The 7413-nt window shown below is 34.7% G+C and overlaps 1 non-coding gene across 1 annotated transcript; it reads right to left on the bottom strand.

The window, feature by feature from the left end:
• Nucleotides 1-6332: 6332 nt before the first annotated feature.
• On the bottom strand, nt 6333-6439 carry LOC141683618 (small nucleolar RNA R71). Its single transcript, XR_012560378.1, has one exon. It is a non-coding gene; the product is annotated as a small nucleolar RNA R71 (small nucleolar RNA).
• Between the last annotated feature and the right edge of the window lie 974 nt (nt 6440-7413).

Consider the following 7413-nt stretch of genomic DNA (forward strand, 5'->3'; position numbering starts at 1 on the left):
CCTTCAGACAACAGCATACATTCCTTCTCTAAGGGGGAGATAAAAGCTTATATAATAGTTTGGAGGATTCCTCAGCTAAGGGGGAGAAATAGCAGGGAGGAGGAAAAAGGTAAAGCACATGTACATTATACCACACCATTGTTGTTTGTAACTACGGATCCTATTGTACGGGAGAGGTGGTAAACACGAGGTGATTTCCTAGTGATCAGAAGAAGTGGTTTGGTTCATCACTATTCTTCATAAGGGGAGAAGCTGTTTTCCAAAAAGGGGAGTACCATCAGTTCTTATCTGCGAATCCCATTGTACGGGAGAGGTGGTATATGAAGGTGATCTCCTTTAAGCAGTTGATTCTCATAGGGGGAGAAGCAAGAGAGATATGCGCTTCTCAACAGGAAATGTGGTTGTACAAAAAAAGCTGCTAATGATTACTTCAAGACTGAGAAGTATTATCTGGCAGAGATTTGAAGAACCAAGGAAATGAAGATGAAACCACTTGAAGATCAGTTTAGTGCTAGAGGAACAAGCATCTTTCATTTCAGTTACTTAAGAAATATGGAGATGCAGTATTTGATCCAGAAAGCCAGTAGCATTATTTACAAGTCCTGGTACATTACTATTTCTAGTTGTTAGTTGAGTTATCCTCTCTATTTAATTTGTTTGTTAAGTTTAACAATCAAATAGGGGGAGATTGTTGGTGAGACTGCGTAGCTGTATGAACAGTTACGTGATAACTCAACACGATAACAACACTAGAATAGGACAGGTTAATATTACTACGTCTACACAAGAAATCAGGAAAAATGAAGAAAGGCAAATACAAAGAATCAAAAGATTAGAAGAAAGCCTGAAGTCTGTCTACAGGTCAGTGAAAGAAGTTCATGAATATGATCATGCCTCAGTGAAGAAAAAAGGTTAAAGGCTTTCAGGGTTTCAGAAATGTTGAAGATTCAGTATACAAGTGCTACCGGAAGATTTCAGTATATTGGCATTGATTGAAGATAGACAGTATTTGAAGCATAGGAATCTGAAGAATTGAAGATAGGGTATAGAAAGAGGTTAATGAAGATGTTGTCTAAAGTACCAGAAAGGATTCCAGTGAAAGTACAGTTGTTTGTTGACAGTCAGTGTCTGAAGCAATAAAGTTGAGGCAAGCTTAACAATGTAATCAAGGTTATAATACGAAGACCTGAATCGGGGTTAGTCGTCTGTGAAGCAGACCAGTTGCACTAGGCGTCAACAGCTCGTGAAAGGAATCTGAGTATTATTTATAGAAGGATTGTTAAGTTGAGGAACGTACTTAGATTGAACGTTTATATGTTAAAGTACGAGAAGAGGTGCGCGGGGTATACAGCTAAACAGCTCAGGGGACTGGCGAAGCTCAAAGTTTAATTGTTAAATTAAATAAATTATTTAATGAACTTTAATATAATTTTTTTAATAAACTTAAAATGATTTATCTTATAAACTTTAAATAATTTTATTTTATAAATCTAAATTAGTTTATTTATATAAGTTATATTTTAGTTTATTTTATAAATTAATTTAATTACAATTTAAACTTAAAAAGAAAAAGAGAAAAAGAAAATAGAAAAAGAAAAAAAGAAGAAAAGAAAATCAAAGAAAAAGAAAAGAAAAAGAAAATAAGAAAAGAAAAAAGGAAAATAAAATAAAAAGAAAAAGAAAATAAAAGAATAAACAAAAGAACCAAATCGTGTACAAATGTTTGTTTTTGTTAATATAAGTTAACTAAGTACATTCATGTGTCCTAAAGTGTTGGTTGTCGCCAGAGGTAATAATCCCTCTCCCCCTGTGGTCGCCACACGGGAGTTAGAAAATTAATCAGCCTCCCTCCTGTTCCCCCTGTCGCCACAGAGCACAGCTAATTGGTATCGCCACAGAAAATAATATTCCTTGTCGCCACAGAGTAATGAATTGGTCGCCACAGAGCTCCTCAATTCTCAGCCGCAAAATTATTGGATAAAGTCTACACTTTGCAGCAGAAGATAATGAGCCATTCATTTATTTTCTATTCATCTTCTCTCCCAAAAAGAAAAGTGAAAATGGCAGCGGAGATTTACAGAGGAGTTCAAGCTACTTGAATATCCGTTTAACTTCTCACCGGAGTAATATTATAATGCCCGATTTAACTCTTGTATATTCTTAGGGGCATTATAATCGTTACTCGGTAATTAAATCCTAGTACAAACAAAAGCTAGATTATTGTATAGGATTTGATTTGTAAATCTTTGTAGTAGCTAGGAACTTTATTGTTCTCAGATTGTAGCCGGTTAATTTATTTACCGGAGTGTAGCAACACCCTCGAGGATTTATATACGAATATATATTTCCCCGAATATCTTGTGTTCCTCGTTTTTATCGTTTCAAACACTATTCCTCTCAAGAACACGAAATCACTAACCGAGCACTAAATATTTTATCCGCTAAAGATTCGAAAGAATTTTTAATTTAGTGATTATCGTATTCACCCCCCCTTCTACGATAATTCGGGACCTAACAACATGGTTCTCATTCGATATATATATATATATATATATATTTATATATATCTGGTGGATACATTCAAATCCACCAGAAAGTTTTAAAGCTTGTGTTTTATTACTTAGTGTTTTGATTTCAATTATCTTTCTATTCCGCACTTTAGCAAAATCAAACACTGTTATATATATTAAGTTAGAACTGTTTTTAAAATATGAAAAAGTAGCCAAAATTACATTCAACCCCCCCCCTTCTGTAATTCTTATTGTATTGTTAGGGAATAACAACCAAAACACCTTAGTAGATTTATTAAGTATATTTGTAGCTTTCAACGGATTATCTTACTTTGTCATATGTTGAAAGAGTATCTTATGTTTAAATAAATTTTTGTAGCACATTCATTTATACTATAATGTCTTAGAAAATTGGAGGTTGTAGAATATTCTAAGTCAATTTGGCTACTAGAATGATATGCAAAATAGGTTTGCTAATTGTAAATATTAGATTCCTTGTAATTTTGCATAAATGAAATTGAGTCAACTGCTATGGAAATACTTTCAACGGATGTTTCTACAAGGCTTCGACGGATGACCCCAAGTCACTCTCAATGAATGATCCAATATAGACTCGACGGATAATCTATAAAGTCTCGATGAATAACAAATTCTAATAGGAGTTGATAGTGACTTGACAGTCACATGGGTTGATTGTATACAAAAGCAATGTGACAGCCTATTTGCGGGATTTTAAGAACAAAGAAGAATTTCCATTTCCATGCTTACTTGAAGAAATACGAAGATGCTGGATAGAGAAATGAAGAAATATGTTATTAGAATTAGACATTTTGTTTTACATATTTTTCTTTTCATATGTAACTTGGTGATATATAAACCAAGAGTGCAAGTAGATAATAATCGATTGAAAGAACTGAGAAATAGAAAAGGCAAAATCTGTTAAAAATTTCTTTGTTCTTACTTTGTAATTTTACTTGTAAGCAGCTGTGTGCATTCTTTCATTACAAAGTTCTCAATCAATATATATCTCTTGTGAACAGATCAATCCACCAGAAAGTTTTTAAATCTTTGTATTTAATAATTACTTTGTGTTTTGAATACATTTATATTTCATTCTGCATACTTGTAGATTCAAACAGTAATATACTTTGGTAAAGACTTTTCTTAATTTTTAAAAGAAACCAAGGATTACATTCAACCCCCCTACTGTAATTCTATTGTTAGATTATTTGGGACTAACAATTGGTATAAGATCAAGCTCTTGACACACTAAGAGTTTAAAGATCAAAACAACTAATAACATGAGTAGGAAGGATGTTGGAGTGAAGATCCCTTTTCAGGATATAGACAACTATCACCATTGAAAGGTGAAAATGTACCTGCATCTTCTCTCTCAAGATGAAAGATATGTTGATTGCATTGAGAAAGGTCCTCATGTTCCTCAAAGAGCTGCTACAGATGTTGAAGGAGCTGTAGGAAATGAGTAAAGCATTCCAAAGCCACAATTATAATGGACAGATGAAGACATTGATCAAGTGCATAAACATAAAAAGGCTATGAACATTCTGCTCAATGGTCTTAATAGTGATATGTTTGACAATGTTATCAACTGTAAATCTGCTAGGGATATTTGGCATACAATTCAAATCATATGTGATGTAACTGGACAAGTGAGGGAAAACAAGATGCAACTTCTAATACAATAGTACGAGCACTTTCATTATGAAGAAAGTGAGTCCTTAAGTGACATTTTTAGTAGGTTTCAAAAACTGCAAAATGCACTGAAGCTGCATGGAATAATCTACTGATAAGTGGATTTTATATCCACTTGGAAAACTTCATTACAAGATTAAATTGGTGTTTTGGACTCAAGTTATTGGTATTTTGATGTGTTTTTATGTTATTGCATTTCAGGTATCAGTTAAATGAAGAAAGGAGCTTTTAAAGGAAATATGATGAAAAGTGATTAGATTTGGAAGCCAAGGCCATTATCAAGTTGTAGAGAATCTCGTTAGCTTGGCATGGGCAGTTGAATCGCCTAATTCTGTCGAGTACGACTCAAGTTATGGCCAAAACAAGATTCATCAGAATTTTTTCCAGACAGGCTCCAGGCGCCCGCCTGGGATGTGGGGCGGCCTCTTGGGAGCTGAGGCGCCCACCTGGAAAGCTGAGGCAGCCGCCTGAGTCGCGGCTGGTCGCTGATTTCGCTGAAAAAGCCTTTTTTGAGTGGAATTTGACGATTTTAAGGGTCCAGGTCCAATATGGGCGTATGTATACTTAAAAAAAGGGTTTTCATCATTCGGGAAGATTGGGATACCAAGGAGAAGACCTAGAAGCACAAAACAACTCTGAAAAAGAAGATCTTATTTTCAACTTGTGATTCTTTGAATTAGTTGTAACTTTGGATGCTCGTTTTCGTTCTTGTTAAACCTAGATCTCGTTTATTCGTACTTTAATTATTATTCAGTTTATTAAGACCTTATTTTATACCATGATTTCATATGAACCCACGATGACGATGAGTTCAATTATGGGCTAATCGTTATCATGGCATTCTAGCGGATTTACTTATGGATTTCAATAATTAATTGTTTCGATATCTTGGTGTGTGGTGATTGATTGATATCCTAGTATTGGTTGTTCTTATTCGTCTTATGTGCGTAGCTAACATATAAGATAGTTTGTTAATCTCTTTTAAAGCGACAGTGAATCTTGAGATTTAGAACTTGCCATGCTAGCATAGGTTCATGTATTTGTTATGCATGATTCGTAGGTAATTTTAACCATCTTACTTGCCCTATGTAATCAAGATAGATAACTTATGCTTAGACCGTTATGTTGTCAAATTCTATAGACATATAGGGTCTCAATATAATTGGTGCATATTCAACTTCTATCTCTTTTGTGGATGCTTGGTAGTAGGGTATTCGTACAACGAAAGTTGGCGTTTACTAGTTTCGTGTTATCTGATTAGTGTCATCACCATTACAAGCTAAAGTTTAGAACAATAAGGCTATTGAATAAAGTAGTAATGAAGTTAGAATCTCAGGTTTGTCATATATATTAATTCAACCTCAATTCTTTTAGTTAATGTTATTTAGTATAATCTCTTAGTTTAATCAAAACCCAATTTGTTATTTGTCTTAGCATTAGGCGATAACCATACATTGTTGCATAGGTGCATAAATTGAACTTAACCTAAACCAGTCTCTGTGGGAACGAATCTGATTTATATCTTATACTACTTGCGAACGCGTATACTTGCGTGAATATTAGTGCGTGTTTTCGCCCTAACAAGTTTTTGGCGCCGCTGTCGGGGACTAGGTGTTAATTTTTAGTTTATGTGCTTGTCATCAGTGGTCGTTAAAGTTCACTGACTCGGATTCTTTTACTTTCACGGTTTATTTGTTTGTGTTTCAGGTACTCATTACAATGGGAGATCCAGCAGCACGAACCAAAGCCTTGATGGATTTTTCTCAACCCATGATCAATGACATTCAATCTAGCATTGTCAGGCCAGCTATCATAGCTAATACCTTTGAGATCAAGCCTGGCATAATTCAATGGGTGCAGAATTCAATCTAGTTTGGGGGTTCTTCAACGGAAGATCCCAATATGCACATTAGGGATTTTATTGAGATATGCGACACCTTCATGTTCAACGGTGTTTCTGAAGATGCTGTGAAGCTGAGACTGTTCCCATTCTCTCTGAGGGACAAGGCTAAGAGCTGGTTACACTCTCTACCAGCTGGTTCGATTACTACTTGGTAAGATCTTGCTCAGAAGTTTCTTACTAAATTATTCCCTATGGCGAAGACAGCTGCACTCAGGAATGATATTACTCAATTTGCGCAGCAAACGGGAGAATCGCTATGTGAAGCTTGGGAGTGCTACAAGGAGATGCTTAGGAAGTGTTCTCATCATGGAATTCCTGATTGGATGATCATCACTTATTTTTACAATGGGTTGGGAGCACAGTCCAGACCCATGCTCGATGCAGCATCAGGCGGAGCATTATGGGCAAAGAGCTATGAGGAAGCTTATGATCTAATTGAACTGATGGCTGCTAATGAATATCAGTATCCAACCCAGAGATGTCCACAGGGCAAGGTAGCAGGAGTTTTATAAGTGGATACAATTACGGCTATCACTATAATATCCGGGATATATCGTGTAATTATTTTTAATATTAAATAATTATTATATGTGTTCAGTATCTATTCTATGAGTTAATTATTAAGTGTTATCTGTACTTAGATATTCAAAAATAATATTAATTGAGTATTTTAATTTTTATATGTCCAAAATAAAATATAAATAATGGTCATATCTTCCTAATTATTTTTATGATGGTTTATGAATTTATAAGAATCATATGAAATTTATAAAATCTTTTTCCAGGTATTTAAAATATATTTTATAAAAACAGGAACCAACCGACGTCACCCGTTGTTACGTTTTTGGAACCCAAAACTCTTCCGAGAACTCCTTCCTAACCTAATTGTAATATTCCGAACATTTTCCATGTTTCGACTTTTTTGATCTGGCGTACAGTTTGTCCTGCGCGGGTCCCGGCGCAACGCTTTCGATACAATATTTGTTTCGGTAAATCAATAAAACCCGTATTTTCGATAAACGGGAGCTTTTTATTAAACTATCGCAATTATCACTTCGTAGTACGTGTAACTAGGCGCTGAGACCAAGACCGCAGTACAAATTGTACTGATTTGGATAATTATCCCTAAAATCGATACCGTTTGGATCAGTTTTTATAAATAAACGTACCATTTTATATCCGGAATGATCCAACGGGATACTAATTTTCCGTAAATATAAATAGCCTTTTACCGTATTCTATTTTGTATCATAATCATTTGCAGACAGATAATTATATAATTTTACA

The sequence above is a fragment of the Apium graveolens genome, chromosome 1 (genome assembly GCF_009905375.1).
Source record: "Apium graveolens cultivar Ventura chromosome 1, ASM990537v1, whole genome shotgun sequence".
NCBI lineage: Eukaryota > Viridiplantae > Streptophyta > Magnoliopsida > Apiales > Apiaceae > Apium > Apium graveolens.